Source organism: Anser anser (genome assembly GCF_964211835.1).
Source record: "Anser anser genome assembly, chromosome: 4".
NCBI classification, from domain to species: domain Eukaryota; kingdom Metazoa; phylum Chordata; class Aves; order Anseriformes; family Anatidae; genus Anser; species Anser anser.
In genome coordinates, this window is record NC_139724.1 from 34,735,550 (window position 1) to 34,752,504 (window position 16,955).

The 16,955-nt window shown below is 39.2% G+C and overlaps 1 protein-coding gene across 1 annotated transcript in view; it reads left to right on the forward strand.

The window, feature by feature from the left end:
• LOC310899664 (uncharacterized protein) overlaps nt 1–16,955 on the forward strand; it is a 105,237-nt gene that overhangs the window by 24,542 nt on the left and 63,740 nt on the right. Inside the window, exon 10 of the mRNA XM_083836385.1 lies at nt 9,217–9,319. The gene's annotated coding sequence lies outside the window, so the exon portion shown is untranslated. The remainder of the gene's footprint in view (nt 1–9,216; nt 9,320–16,955) is intronic.

The window sequence follows — 16,955 nt, forward strand, 5'->3', positions numbered from 1 at the left end:
ATATGCATGAAGTGTTCTCTTTCTACCTATTCCCACCAAACCTTCTCAAGTGTACTGTACCTGTCTTACCAAAGGTAAGAGACCTGCCTAGGAATATGCCTGTGTGGGAAATCATCTGCTAGTGTTAGAACAACTATAGACTATATTGGCTAGGGAGACTTTACTGGCTAAGGAGACCTCCAGAGGACATCTCTTTTGATTCTCACACGTATCTTCAGTTTCAGAGCCTCTGCAGGTCAGGATGCACTGAAATGTTCACCTGTATATTGGCTGAACACATACGTACAATTTTACAAATCAACCACTTTAAAAGACCATGTCCCATCAAATTGCTCAGCATTTCCTAACCTGAAGTTCTAGTTCTCATTAAACAGGTCATGTAGGGTCATGCAATGTCACTTGCAGGTCAGCTACTGGCATTGGATGTAAATCTACATCAAATGTCTTTATCACCATAGGGAGATTCGTGGAGTCACTGTGCCCGCATCACCTTAGTTACTGTCTTGACTTTTTAAATAGCTGATAGTTTTCTCTTGCTTTGCTCATTACTCTCTGAGACAAGCCATTGAAATTCAATAGAGTTGTACCAATCATAGCAGCTAAGGACACCACCTTCTATTTGCTCTTACAATTCCTGAAGTATATGTGATTGAAATTCCACTGGAATTGCTCTTTCATCTTTGCAGTAAAAACATCCATATTTTTTTCTTCCAGTTTGCCCAAAGCAGCATAAAAGCTGCGTGTTGGTGTGTACTGCAAAAACATGTTTAAAAAAAAAGTAGATTGTAACCACTCATTTGAAGAACTTTTATTTATTTCCATTAGTTCCAACATTTTAAATTGCATTTTATAGTAACATTCTTAGGAGCTCATTTGCAAAGAAGTATGCTGGTATTGCAAACTGTCTTGTAAAATCTGAATTTTCTTGTGTATTCCTACCAAAAATAAACCACCTCAGACTTACAAGTTTTGAAGCAATAACTATGGGGCAGAAGCAGTAATATGTTAAATCACACAGCAAGAATAACAAATTGTCATGGTGAACAGTCCCACACAGATATAACCTGTAGAAAGATTACTCAAAAAGCTGTTCATCAGAAAATGAACATACCTACACAAATATAGTTTGCAATCAATTAAATGTGAGTAGTTATATCTTTAAAAGACTCATTTGCTGTAATAAAGAAACAGCTAGAATAGAGACACTGAATGGAGTAGATCCCTGTTAAACACCTTGTCCCCAAGTGGTTACAGAGCACCACATGGTACCAAGAATAAAAATAACATGAGTGAAGAAATGGAGAACTTAAAATCTCTGTCTGAGCCAAAACTCTTTGAAAATGTGGAAGACAACTGGAATAATTTCAGCAGGCACTTTTCTCTGTGTTTGTAAGCAAGCAGTGACTGTAGAAAGGAAGACATTCAGAAGGTAGCCTTATTTTTAATGGTGGCTGGCTCCATAAAGCTTATTGCAGTTAATAATTTTCTGTAAAGTAGAGCAGAGGCTAACTGTGAAGTGGTAGTACAGAAATGTGAGGAACCCTGAATTCCATGTAAAAATGAAACATATGTGTGAGATTGGCTCAGAGTGAGCAGAGTCTTGCAATTTTGAAGGCTGAGAGGAGACTGGATCCTAATGGAAGCTGTGAACAAAATTCAGAGAAGCTACTGGAAAATCCAGAGTGAAGCTGAGCAAAGCTGCTAGAAGGTGATGGTTAATGGATGTTAGTGCAGAAGGAAGTAACTCAGTACAGCTATGGGGTGAACTCTATAGTTCTTTGAGACTGCAGGCCTGATTTGGTATGTAAAAATATCACACACGCACACCCTTAAGGTACAAAAGGAAGAAAAGCTCGAACACAGAACCAAACAAGAATAACACCGCAACATGCATAGTTTGGATAACCACCAATTAAAAGGACAGTGTCCAGAAAAAGAAATATAGACCCAAAAAAGCAATGGGCTGCACCATTTTTTAATTGATTGCAGATATCCCCAGAGTGTGGCCAGCACAGGCAAAAGGTGACAAGTATGCCTCTAGCTCAGATGAACTCCACATAGCAGCAACAAATTACACTCTGCCAAAATATGAAGACTGTCGACCTGAAAGTAAATATGACAGCTATTATTTCCAAGCTGCACACTGACGCATAAACCACTGTTCCCAGAAACTCTATTAAAAGAGCTTAAAGAAAAGCCTCAAAAACAAAAGATAAACTGATAAAGAGTGTTATTTACACATCAAGTAAAGGAGTATTTGAGGTATAGCCACAGTTAAATAGTAACAAGGATATGAATGCTACTTCTTGAGTTATAAGGATGCCAGTTCTTTTATCCAGTGGTATGATCCTGAAGTGATAGGAGCCAAAATAAATAAGGACATCTTTAGGACAACACAGAGAGGATGCTTTTGCTCTTGCTGCAGCATGCCAGAGCTGGTAGTGCCCTACCAGTTCTGCAGAAGCGCTGTGTAGATTATCCTGATGTACTTTGAGACTGTCACACCAGAGGAATACATATGATCTGACCTGGCACTTACTGCTCCTTGACATAAGTATTCACAATCAGAGGAGACATACAACTTTAGGAATCAGTAACGTCAAGGACTAGCTGGACGTTGTTATTAAGGTTAGTTTGTAGTCAGTCTGGAAGTTCCTGGGATCCTGTGTTATGCAAACACTGCTCACTTGTCATCCAAGAGATCTGGAGAATAATGCTGTGGGGTCTGTCCTGTGCAGATACATGTGCTAGGTCCTACCTAGGTGCATCAAGGTACAGTGGAAACAGTGAACGAACAGCAGCTGACAAGGTCCTTGCTGCAGAGTGATGACTGAATAGCAGAGAGCTTGAACTCAGATAATTAATTTTCTATTCTTCTACATTGCTCTAGTCAGTATTTTTCTGTACCCAACCTTAAGATTTTAGAAATGAGATCTCTTATACAATAAAGCAGAGCAGTGACTACAACTCCTATTCCTGACTTGATCAGTAAAGCTAACTGAAAGAAATGCACTGTTTTGCTTTTTTTCTCCGTTATGAAATACTGCAGTGAAAATACATTGGAAATTCTGTGTCTTCATCCACAACTGGAAAATAGAAAGCTAACTTTCTTTTTTCGGTTGGAAGTTTTGATTTTCCTCTCTTTCAAAAAAGACAGTTCTTTATGGCTACAAAAGAAATTGTGAGATAAATCATTAGCAGAGTTTCCCACCTAGCTCAATGTCATTCTTCAAGCTGCTCTACCCTTTTTAGCTTTCTTCTGATGGAGGTATTATACTAGGTTGTTTGTAAAATTTGGTAGCTGTTATCATTTGTGATAGAAGTTGCCCTGAGACATTGTGTTTGTCCAACAAATCCATTTCCTTTTTCAATTAGGATTGATGTAGAAGTCACACCCTGGTGTTGAATCAGTCTTCAGTCCACATCAAACTTTGTGCAGCTGATTACACTGATTAAAATTCTTTGGCTGGTTCCTCCAGCTTTAACAACCCAGTTTTAAAGAGGATGGTAGTGGTTGGTTCTAACACAGTAGATAGCTAAGTGGATGTTTAGCAAAAATTATGTCTGATATAATAGATGTCATTTTCTTTTTAAAGAAGTGTTCTCTGGCAGATGCTCTTTGGCAGAGCGCAGCTGATATATAGCTCTGGACATAGCGCTCTGGATGGCATAAAGAGCTGTAAGAAATGTCCAGAAAGAGCAAGCATGTGTGTGGGGTAAGTTTCAGTTACATCCAAGCACAGCTTCACTATTTGAAAATAGAAAAAACATAAATAACTTTCAGGGCTTAAATTCACCTTAGAACCAAATGTGCAGGATTGGACTTGTTGAGCCTGTTGAGTGCTGTATGTTATCTGAGAGCTTACTGAACCTGTATTCTGTCAGCCACTCTGGCTGCTGCTTGGTGTCCAGATCAATGTGGAGACACTGGTTTTGAAGAATAAAAGGCAAATCATCTGTGACGTATCTGTCTGAGAAAGCCTCTAGCAGTCAACAACAGACTGGTTGCAACTGCACCATGAAGTCCCATCATCATAAAAGAGAGGAGGTAGCTGTCAGGCTGCTCGCTCTTAGGACCCCAGAGTTTATAGCAGTCTTTTCCCCTGTAGATTGATAATAGCCTCATTTCTTCAGCTTTCCCTGTGAAGCCCAACCTGATTTGGCTACTGAGAAGACAAAGAGGTGGTATAGTGTATGTTGTCACTGAACAGAGTGAGGAGATTGGCTAGCACCAAATATACTGGCCACTGTGTCCAGATTCTGATTTTGCGTGAAGAAGAAGTGTGAATAAAACATTTAATGTGCGTTTTTAGCAATTTTTCCTTGCAAAGAACAGAGGTCATATTTGACTTTAAAAGTCAGAGATTTAGGCATAATAATTTAGTAACACGACTGAATGTTAGGATCAGGTATTTAATCACATAGCAATACCTGCATACTTCATTGACTATGAAAATGCTCCCTGTGTGCTTTCTGGAGTGTGCCACGTGTCACAGAACATATATTATCCTTTAAATATTAATGATAAGATCAGTAATTACCTTCTTTTTGGAACAACTCATGTGATGCTTACATTTCTGCCTTATTGGACTTGCTCTTTGGGGCCATTTAGTCAGTCCTGGATCACTAGATGAGGAACTACTTGAACAAGTGTAGTTTACCTAATACTTTGTTCGGATCGATATGCCCTCACAGAAGCCATAAATTACCCAATGGGTCCAATGGACAATTTATGGCTTCTGTGGACATTACATCAAAATGATTATGCATCAAACTTCTAAGTGGAGCATAGTATAAAGTATAAAGGACACACACAGGAGCCAGGTGTTTTGATTTCTACATCCAGCTTTTCAGCTGACTTAAGGAAGTGTTACATCTCTGAGGCCCAGGCCTAGCAGAAGGCTGCAGGACGTGGCCCCAGCATGTACAACCCAAGTTGCTGTCTAGAGCATGCTAATAGGATACATGAAGGGAAAATCTGAAATACCAACCCTTTTGGGGACATGAGTGGTTTAGTTTGTGCTTTATGGAGGTGCCTTATATCCCTTTAGTTTCATATTCTGAGACTTGAAGGCAGACAGCTACAAGCTTGTACACAAAGAGCTGAAGGAAAGCTCTTGCGTTTATATGAGGAAAGAAGTACTACGAGAGGTGAGAGACAGCACTTCTTCATGAGTGATGGCCTTGAACTCCAGGTGCCCAAGCCACCAGTTTGGGTGTTGTAAGCCATGCACAAACCTTTCATGGAGTGAAAGCAGATGCCCCACTACCAGGTCAATACCTGAAATGGGATGCTACTGTGCTCCTCCCCTCCTTCCTCTTTAATTCCGTGAATCATAAGATACTGAAACCTGGCAGCCTGGCTTAGGTAAGAGGGCAGTGTTCCCGCTGCAATGAGCTTCGCCAAAATTAGTTTCATTGCTCTTTCAGGGAGATGGTGCCGGGGCTTTGGCTTTCTCAGGCCAAGGAGGGAGATGCGTCTATAGCTCCTTCTGTGAACTCTCTGAACATTGGTGGTCAGTGTGTCAGAGAAAGGTAGAGAAGCCATGCCATTTTGACTATTTTGGTGCTAGGCCCAACCTCAAGACACTTTTCCAGCATAGAAAATTTGTCAGAAAATGTGGAGGAGGAAAGGTGTAAGCTTGAGTCTCTTCTGGGGCTTGGACCAGAGGAAGCAACTGTAGCAAAAGCAGAATGCTCAGAGAGGATGCTTGAGGTACCTTAAGCACATTTAAGTCAAAAATCCAGTTTAGAGATTCACAGCATTAGACAGCAGCTGAGGAAGAGTGTTTAGGACCCTGATTTTCAGTTGCTGTTGCAGTACTTATATCCCTTCCTTGATTCAGATCTTAATCTTGGTTACTCAGTTTTGCCATCTGTTGGAGTGGAATATTAATTCCTTTATATATAGGGTTTATACAAAGAGATTTATGGAGCTTAATTTATAATCTTTCAGCTTGCTTTAATTGTTCAGAAGGAATGATATACACACAGTATATGTTATTTCTGATGTAAAATTAACAGTGAATGTTTCATTACAAACAAAGTAGTTACAAATATGTTACCCTTCTTTTTATCAGCCAACATTTCAATTAACATTTGTCTGATTCTTCTTTCTATTTGTTTTCTAGTTTTGTCAATAATTCAATTGTCACAAACAAAAGGTTGATTGATGCTGCTATACGTCCACCAAAATATGTAGATATAAGTCATGCTAAGGCCAGAGAACACAGTGAAAATTAATATTTTTTAAAAATCCACTCAATCAGAAATGAATAAATAATTTATTGCTTTTGAACACTCAGTGTCGTAGAATATCTCCATTGTTAATGGTTAATTAACTTTTTCTTTTTCCTTTTTTAAGATTTTCAACTAGAATAGTGTAGACTGATTGTACAGAAATTTATACATAGGAATATTTTACACAATTACACACAAGTAATCTTCTTGAGGTGAAACAAAACTAGTGAATTCATAATGCTACCCTAATGCATATTTACAAGTATGTTTTCACTTGTGTATGGAACATTTGTTGTCCTCTGTTAAAAGAAAAAACATATGTGCACATACATATATGAAAAGAGATAAGAAAAGGAAAAAATAAGCAAGTTGAAAACAAAATCTCTGCTTGCCCTTCAGTTTACTATTATAATAATGTTTATTTAGTATATGTTAAACAAAAAAGCCAAGCCATGTTATCTTATACTTGGATATTGTCCTAGTGAGACTCAGTTTGTCCTCCTCTGCTTTTACTTCTGAGCTTGACAATTTGAAAAAGTTATCTTCAAAATTAGAATATCTTCTTTATGAGATAAATATTTTTTGTGCATTAAGGGATAAATATGCCTCCAATACAGAAGGTGTGATAACTAGTACTGTTGGTAACTTCTTTTCTTGGCTGCAGTCCCACCAAATGAGTCACATTTAATCAAGATTTTGCCCTATTATATGCCTGGGGTCAGTATCCTGGAGATTCAGTGGTTACTAATGGTTACTCAGGCAGTGAAATGAAAGTTGAGGTAAGGCAGAAAAAACATACATGTAAGGTGTATTTTTCTAAGTCCTGCTGTGAGAGTGAAAGCTGAAGACACTTTTCCCCTCCAAAATATCCAGCTTTTGGGGGCTGCAAAATGGACTCTTGTTATGGTCTCAAAAAAGGAAAGTGATGGTAACCCCCTTTTTGAGTAGTCTCAAAGACTTCTGAAGAACCTGTGGGAGCAGAGCAGGAAAAAAATAAAAAGGTCTTGGTTAGATCCAGCCTCTGTGAAATAATGGGCTGGGTAGAATGCACTGTAGGTGCTCCACACCTCTGTTCCTCAACAACCAGCTGTAAACAAGAGCATTAATGGATGTAGCTAATATAACAATAGATTTTAGACATAGCTAAATTACAAAATTAGCCTAATCATTTAAGATTTTTTTTTGTAGTTCATGCAATTGTCTCTTTTCCAAAAGTCTGTTCATGCATCTGTCTGCAATTGATATCATATTGTCATTTCATGTCACTCTCATTTGATCTAATACCTGAAATTTTAATTCATGGTTAAAGGCCTAAGTGAAATGGCCACAACTGAATACCTACATTTCAGTGGCTTCACCAAATGACCACTTTGACAGAATGACTGTGACAGGAATTAAGAGTTACACAGCTCCCTTATTAATCAATGCTCATTGGACTTTAAAAGCAGCCAAATTGTATCTGAGGGAAGTTAGGGTGTGGAGGGGATTCGTGTGTCATGGGAGGAGGGTATGGAGTGGAGAGAAAGGTGGGAGGAGAGGGGATTATTATCCCCTTTGTTTTGGGGACATTGTTCCCACTGAAGTCAATCACAAATATACTGTGACAGCAAAGGTGCATGGACCAGATCAATGAATCTTCAATGTTGGTGTGCAACTACATGCTGGATCTTGCTATTTGAAAAAGAGCATATATTTCCCGGATGAGGGCACTGAAATGAATAATCCCTGTTACTGAAAGAAAGTTATGTGGGAGTAAAATAGTCCTTGGGACTGGGATTCAGTTGCCAGTTTAGCTCTCTGCTGCACAGTTTTGTGGCTAATTAGGGCACACAGAAAGGGTTTCCAGCTGCTCCATGCTTTCCCTGGGGAGGGATTTTATTGAGTGCTTGTGTGTATATGTGCAGCAGCACCTCTTTCAAGCAATGTATGCAATGGCCAGGGAGGTTTATTGGTGGGTCTGGTTTGTTGATGGGTTTTTGTTTGGTTTATTTGAGGCATTTTTTTGTGTATATTTTTTTCTTTCTATGTATCCCAGAAGAAACAGCTGGGGAAAAGATTTTAGAGTAGCCCTGCAGGCCTCTTATGCCAGTTTATTTGAGCTGTTTGTTATGTTTGATTTAATTTGTCCCATGTTCAAAAAATGTGGACTCCTAAAGAATGTAGATGTGCATGAGAAACATTAAAAATAAATAAATATTCCAATAATGCCACCCAAATTGCCCTAATGTGGTAGGATAAAATAAATCAGTGTGGGTATTTTCAGTGTGATGAACTAACATTTGGGAACGTATTCCTAAAAGGAGCTAATTCACCATTGCCTATGACTGATTTTGTAGCTTGAAGTCAAAGAAAATACATGTGCCAGTAAGGATTACTCATACAAGAATGGTCTTCAGCCCTGGAACTTGAACCAGCAGCCCACAGCATGAGACAAAAGCTCTGCATAGGTTGCATTTAAGGTTGATTTTTTATTTGCTAGGGAAAAGATGGAAATTTATTTATGTCTGACATTAACATAGTAGTGCATTTTTTTAATAAGGAAAATATCTTTATAACAATTGTGTAATATCTCCATCTTTAATATGGCTTTCATTTGTTAAATAACTTCTTTCTCCATTTCTGTGTTTGAGCTTGAGGCTTTAAAAATCTGCAAGAAACACTCATTTTTCATATGATTAGCAGACAAAAGGAGCAGACAGGCAAAATGACATCTGTTCCTTTTGTATTTTTTAAATAATTATCCCATTTAAAGTTAATATAAAATAGATTTATTCAGTTTTGTTATAGGAACCTGATATATTAGTGAAAAAACCCTAAGTACAGCTTTTTCTCAAAATCAAACCACTTTTTTTTTTCTTTCTCATTAAAGTATTTCTTTATCCAATACCAATGAACTGACATCACAATTTTTTTCACCTTTTTTATGCTGAAAGCTACATTTCATTATATTAACCCTTTATTTCCCATCACCTACAGTGACATATCCACAACTTTCGAGAAATCATCTCCAATAAGCAAGATCGTCTTTAAGTAGAGTGCTGAAGATCCAGTCCTACATTTTCAAGACCATATAATTGAGGTATTTTATGATATAAATATAATTCACAGATTGTGTTTCAATTTGTTGTTAATTCTGCCACTGTAACTGTTGCTGTCTTAGTTACTCCCCCATCTATACTGATTTTTTAGATTTATGTTTTACTTTTTTCTTTCTTTTTTCCCCCTGGGTTGATCTCACTTCTTTTCTATATGCCAAAGCTTGGCTTTAGATAATCATGGACATGCTTTGGAACTGGCTTCTCAAACAGTTCTTATAAATCTTGTGGCCAAAAATCCCTATTTCTTAGCAGCAAAGGCTTTGTTTCATTTCCATATACAGCTTTTACACAGAGACTGTATCCTTTGCAAATATCGTTGCCATCTAACTAAGGGCATTCCTAAGAGAAAAATGCAGATTTTTCATTAAGTTGTTATCATGGTTTCACTTATGGGTCAGAGTAGGATTCAGTCACCCCAAATCCACCGTCAGTGTAAAATCATGCATGCATTGATTCTGTTTATGTGTTTCTATTAAGCATAACTGTGGATTTCCATGTTGATATGAGATACAGTGTTCAATCTGTGGAATGGACTGGGAAACCAAGAAAGGAACACAGAATACAAGCCAGAGCATGCTGCCAAAAGAGAATGCACTCCTAGGCTGTAGTGTGAGACATATGTATGCGAGAGGATACATTTCCTAACCAAATGGGTTAGGTAAACATCTGTAGCCTGTCAGCTGGGTACAGAGGAGTAAAGAGCAATCTTGTAGATTTATCCTTACTTCAAACAGATTAAGTGCAGCTTGCTTTTATTTCTGTTGTTTGCATCTGTGCAATCCGTATCTTTGTATCTGGTTATTTTTGTGAATTTTGTAAGTAGTCTGCTTTTAACTTTGACCTAACTTAACTGAAGCATCATTTCTAGGTCATTAGCTAGCACCAAAATGCTCCATGGCTGGGGCTGTCCTTGCAGCTGCAGGGCTTGAACCACTCTTACAAGTGTCTGGCAGTTCTTTACTTTTCTCCATAACACTGAAAAGGAAGAGGATTTATGACCATGTAAGATGCTATAGCTGGGAGTTAGTAACACAGTGATGTAAAGAGAAAAGAAACGTCTCTCTCTGTGTGCAGAAAAACCTTGGTATGTGGCTACTAATGGAGAGCATGCCTGAACCTGCAGAGTCCCAGCAGAGTTGGTAGCCATGTTCAGGGCACATCGATAATACATCAATACTTTACATTGATCAGAGAGCAAACCACCAGCTTTAGAAGGAAACCCTGCATACTCACTATTGTCAGATCACACTGGAAATAAGTAAATGTGGAGAAACAGTAAAATTATTTATCCTTATCGTGGTTGCATTGTATAAATATGATAAGCCTTAGAAACAAAACCAGCCTATAAAATCCTTTGTCTTTGCTTCCTTCCCGTTTCCCTTCCAACCCAGCTGGTGCATTTGCAGCCAGGTGAGCTTTACAAAATGATCTTCCCACGTAAGAAAGTATGGGAGCTATGAAATATTACTGCAGTCCAGTTATCTCTGAAATGCTGATCTGCCTGGCTAACATGGAGACGAAATGCAGTTATTCCCTTTGACATTAAGTCACTTGTGAATTTACCAGATGAACTTCCCTGACAAATGGCTACCACCCACTCAATCCATCACTTCAGGGAGGCTGGGCTGCCTCATACTTTTCCTTTCCTGTGTTTTTAACTTTTGTTCTGCTTCTCAAAAGGATCCAGGGGTAAATTCCAACCCAGTATTCAAAAGTATGTGATTCTGAGCACCAAGTAACAAAGAGGTCTTTTAAAATTGCATATTATACATTAATCATGTACTTCAAAATTTCCTCCTTTTTAATATAGAAAAATCAGCTAGAATTCTTCATTAATATTTTAATTGGCATAAGTGTTGAGTTCCCAACTATCCACATGGTAATTTACACTTATGCTGTAGCTGGTGGGAGTTGCTTTATTTTTCTTTGTGCTAATCCAAGGATCTCACTTCCTGTGACAGGAAAGCTGCAGACGACAGTTGCACTGCATGGGTAAAAGGCACAAAGGGAAAGGTAAAATATGTATAAAAGGATTTTTCTAAAATGTAGAAGAAAAAAAATGATGATAATAAAAGTCCATAGTTAAGGAAATCCACTCTATCATAGCAGGTAGGTGAGAGTAGGAAATAAGTATTCCATGTTGATACACAATTCAGCCTTGCTTTATTTAAGCAGCTGGTGGTGTAAGGTTGCATTTCAAGAAAATTAAACTGTAAAAAACATTTTTTTCTACTTAGAATCAAATCTGAGAAGAGGGAGGATGCTCAGCAGATATGCAGCATCTCAGAATGTTATGTGGGAGAGCACCCCACAGATTTCCTATCCCTATGCACGTGCTACTTTTACACAAGCACCAGGGGGAATTCAGGAGAGCCACCATTCTGGTGTCTTCTCCTGCTTAGCACTGGCACAGCACAGAGCTGCAAACGAAGCAGGGGTGGAAAGGAACTGCTGTAGGAAAATCTGTAGGAAAATCTAGCAGAAGACTTTCCCCTGTGGGCTTTGGCACATGGGGAGAGAGGGGGTGCCCTCTGTAATGCTCAGCGGATGGTGGGAGTCAGGGCTCAAAGACAGACCTACAGCTGGTGCGAGCCTGGAGAGGAGCTGTTACAGGAGAGACTGGGCTGCTGAAATTGTTCTCCTTGTGTGCTGCCTAAAGCCTGGGGCTGACAGGTTGCATGGAGCTGCTGTCAGACATCCCCCTCCCATGCCCTTCCTGGGCTGGGTGCCCTGTGAACTTGTCTTGCTGATGGGACAGGGAGGAGGTATTGCCCTCACGTGGTTTTCCCACCATTTCCTCAAGGATTGTGGGGATTGCTTTAGAAAGTGTGTGATCTTTCTCACTGTGTGGTTTTGCTGTTTTTGTCGTTGTTGCTGCTGTTGGTTTTTAATTTGTTTCTTAAGGGAATGAGGTTTATGGGAGCATAGGGTTTGACTGGATGTCTGTCTCTTTTTCTTTGCCTGTTACTAAGTTTTGAGCCCAAAGACAGATTTCAGCCAAACGTAACAGAGGGCTAAAGCTCTCCCAGATAATTAAGTAACAAATGTCATGAAAATAGACAAATGGGTAGAGAAGACAGATGCTGTAAATGCCCTTACTGTGGGAAAAGCTGCAGAGTGGTGTCTCACATCATTAGGCACTACAACAGCCACATGGGAAAAAGGCTCCTGTAAATGCCCCAACACGGAGCTAGCTTCAGCTGGGTTTGTGTTTTCATGTATGCTAGACCCGACCACTTATAAGAAAAAGCTCCACAGAATGCAGGCTTAGATTCATTCTGTGCCCAAATAGCTGCTGGTTTTCTGATTGGCATCCCCACAAAATGTTCTTTGGATTCAACTATTTACACTTTCGAGAAAGATATTATCTACCTGTAAGCAGGTAAGCTGAAGTGCATATGATTTAAGCAGAAAAAAAATGCCAGTATCTCTTAGAAACACTTTTCCTGCACTAAGATCTGCATTTCAGAGACTTAGAAAAATGGGCACAATGAAGAATACATTGTGTTGTGCCAACAAATCCATAACTGTCAGGAGAACTGAATCGACAATGTGGCCATGACTGCATATGTTGCAGTGAGTGGGATTCAAGAACAAAGAGCAGAGACCAGTTGAAAGAAATCAGGAGAATTGGCTCATACCATGACGTTAACGATGCTCTAGCCACAATGGAGATGCAACAGCTCCCACAGCTAAAATGGCTGAAGCTAGCAAGATCAAGAGCTCCATGCATTACAAGTTAATCATCTTGTTAAATATTTGGCTGTTGTGGCATCCTGGAATAACCCTGATGGAGTGATGCACAGGGATAAATAAGGCAGGCAGCTCCTACTGTGGCCAAACATTCCAGCTGTGCGTGGCCACATCCAGGGCACAGCTGGGGACCAGTGACTGCTAGTCCCAGTCAGTTTTAGGAATACACTAAATTCGAGTTTCAGAAAAATTAGCTGAAAATTTAGAAAATGAGAGGAAGATCATTTGCAAACCTGTTTCTGGGTGTCTGAAGCTAATCACCTAGGTTTCTGCTATGCTAAAATCTCATCAAGAGTTTTATGAGACTTTAGACACAATCAAGAAGAAAGGAGGTTAGAAAATAGACACTTCTTGGCTTTGTAGCCCATAATTTGGGGAATGGTTTAGATCTATGGCTCAGCCCAAAGTTCAAGGGAGGGAATAGAGTCAAACTTCCTTCTGTAGCCCTACTCTATTTAAAGATACTTTTTAAAATAAAAGCTTTTTCTGGATAGCCGGTGCAGAATTTATTACTAAACAGATGCTCAGATATCTTTACAGTATCAACCACTTTTTTAATATTCTATGCTATTTCCAATATTTCCACGACCATCGAGAGAGAGAGTAGCATTCTCCTGTAAGTCTCCATCTTAACAAAGCATTGGTTTTGCCTCCTCTGGGTGATTTCAGGTCACCTGCCATCTGTGGCATGACATGGAGACTGACTACGGGTAAAGCACCATAGTATTTTAGCACATGTTCAGTACCAACAAGCCAGCATAAGTGAGTGAAGAAAACAGAAGCCTAATCATTACTCCATGTTCCTAGTGCATAAAGAGAGATACTGTCCACCCACACAGTCTGATCAATGCCAAGTCTTTTGCAAACTTGGGGCTTTAGTTCAGCTTCTCTGATTTATGCTCCTGCATCCCTCCCTGTTCCCACCGTTGTGGTGACTTAATGAGCTGACTGGAAGCTGCTCTGCCACAGTGCACAAAAAGGGTGTGCTGGGGATGTACGCTGCTGAGGAAGGTCCTCCTAGAATAACAGAATGGCTGAGGTTGGAAGAGACCTCTGAAGGTCATCCAGTTCAGCCCCTGTGCCAAGCGTTGTCACCTAGAGCACATTGCACAGGATCACATCCAGGCAGGTTTTGAATATCTCCAGAGAAGGAGACTCCACAGCCTCTCTGGGCAACCTTTGCCAGTGCTCTGTCACCCAAACCATAAAGAAGTGCCCTCATTTGGAGACGTTAAGAACAAAGCTTCTTAATAGCTTTGGGGGCCTCATTTCATCGCATGGTGGCTTCAGCTTGACAGGATTTCACCAGACTGCAGTCACACAGAGCTGACCACACAGCACCTCTTTACCCCTTTTCCCCTGACTTGCCCAGTGTTGCCCACGTTTTAAAAGCTTCTGCATCTTCTCTACATGGATGCTTTGTAGTCTCCTGAGAAGGGAATGGGTCTCTTTGGAATGCGCTCTGAAATACAGCTACGGTGATGTCATTTCCTTAAAAAGGTGCCAATATGAAATGCTCAGCAAATTCAAGACTGTCCTTGTTAAAAATAGATCACTTACAATATTGTATTTAGTTGTGATCAACAGTGGACATGGCTAAGCCATGGGCAGAGAGTGGAGAAGTTTCTGTGAAAGGCAATTCACCCACTGTAGCCATATTGATTAAGAAAATGTCTTTCAGTTTACAAAAAGAGAAGAAATACAAAAAACTGGTGGGGTGGAGGACATGTCAACGTGAAAATTTTGGATCATGACGTACAGCATGGGTAGAAAATATCCCTTTCAAAGGACAAAAGCCCTAGTAATACGAATACAGGAATGTTACAGAGGAAGTCTGTGCAGAACAGTGTGTGTGAACAGGTACATCTAAAAATGTCCAAATGCCATGCTTGCTCTCTCTAGCAATTCTTATAGCTCCAACTACATTAAAAATTAGAGAATTGTACAATTCCCCCAGAAACTCAGAATGAGTTGAGAACTCACTTTTCAGTGAGAACTGGCTATGGGAGACATAGATTCTAAGTCAGACTCATCTTTTGGTACAAAAATCATAGTTTCTGCAGTGCTTTAACAAATGCAGATCTTTAAAAGAGACAGTTATTAATAAGACATTTCCCCACTTGTCAAGATTTTTCTTCATAAACAAAAAAGGATTTATTTATTTATTTTTTGCACTGGAAGTAATAATCAGGGAAGAAAATAAAGATTTAAAACTACCTTGCTGAAGGTTAACGTCTGGTGTGTTAGAAGACTAAAGAGCCTAATATACTTGCTTATGAATATACAACGGCAATAAAGATTGTCAGCAAGGGCAAAGGGGAAGGATGCTTGGACAAATATCTGTTATTCACAGCTTGACTGCCTTCTGCAGGGTTGTGAGTGTGTGCACACATGTATGTATCTGATTAAGCTTCAAAATTGCACTGAGGTTTTCTACGTGACATTAATGTAATTTCCTAGAAAGTAAATAGGGTCAGACATGCAGTATTTTCATTTCATTTGTTTTCTTCTTTCTCCCTCTTTAGTTTCCTTCAGAGGAGAAAATTTTTATTCCTCTGTGGCTCCTAATAGTCAGAGTCATATTTCCCTCTATACACTATGGATCCTTTTTGATACCAGTGTAAGTGTTGCCATTGATGTCACTGAAGACAGGATTAAGTTGAGAGAGAAGAAAAAGAAGAGAGAGAGAAGAACATAAAATCTTGCAATACTCATATTCTTTTCTTTTTCTTTTTTTCTTTAATCTAAAGAAAAAAAACTGCTAGAATACTGGTTAAATAATATGCATCATTATTTCATACACACTAAGAGAGAGAGATTATGAGGTCACACTACAAATTAGAAGACTTTGAGGTGACAAGGTTGCGCCGATGATAAAGCAACAATCCAATTTACAATTAATTGGGTTTAATGAGTATTCTTGGAGTCTTCTCCACTGCAGGGCCTGATCATCCTATGCACTGCAACATATGGAGTTGTTTGTATGCAAACTAAGTAGGTATACAGAGAAGCATGAAAATTATATCTCTATTTATTACTTGGCATCTTAGAAAAGAAGACACTAATGACTGTACATTGCACAAGATCGTAAATAATTGTTTTGATGAAATAAATATTAAAATATAAATTTCTAGTAAATATTGTCAAAAGCATCCTTTTCAAACAGTCTGCATTGTTATATTAATTTAACTGTGATTTACAAGATTCTTGACAGATTTTCTTTAAAATATATTAATATTATGTATTTTGCCTTTTCAGATCTATTCCGTATAGATTGCTTTTGACTACTGTGAATTCATTAGCATGATGTAATTTGTATTTAGGGTGTACAAATTATCTCTAGCCTCAGCAGATCTAAATGGAAACAGCGCCATGTAGATCTCAAGGCTATGCTGGAGAGTAATGTTTTTCTGTAACTAAGATTCAAATTCAAGCAGGAGACAGAGCTCCTCTCCACAAAGAGCTATATATGAGCAAGATTAATTGTCTAGTCATATTTTCTCACTCAGGTTATTGTGTTTCTCATCATTAAAGGTTAAACTCAAACCTAAACTGGGGTCCGATCTGCACACATTCCTTGCAGCAGGGCTGTCTCCAGCAGCAGAGAAAACATGTTGGGGAAGGTGGTGTGGAGAGAGATGCCAAGTTTGTAACAGATAGTGAATATCAAGGTGCTAATCTACAAACAGTTGCTTTCTGTAATTAGTCCAGCTGTAGGCTCATTATACTCCATGCTGAAAGGGTGCTACCTAAAGACACATGGGTGCCCTGTGCTTCGCTTTGGGACCTCTCTGTGCAACAGGGATGTTGCAAGGATGAATGGACCTTGAGAGCAGCCCAGAGTCTCCTCAGCACGAGGAAATG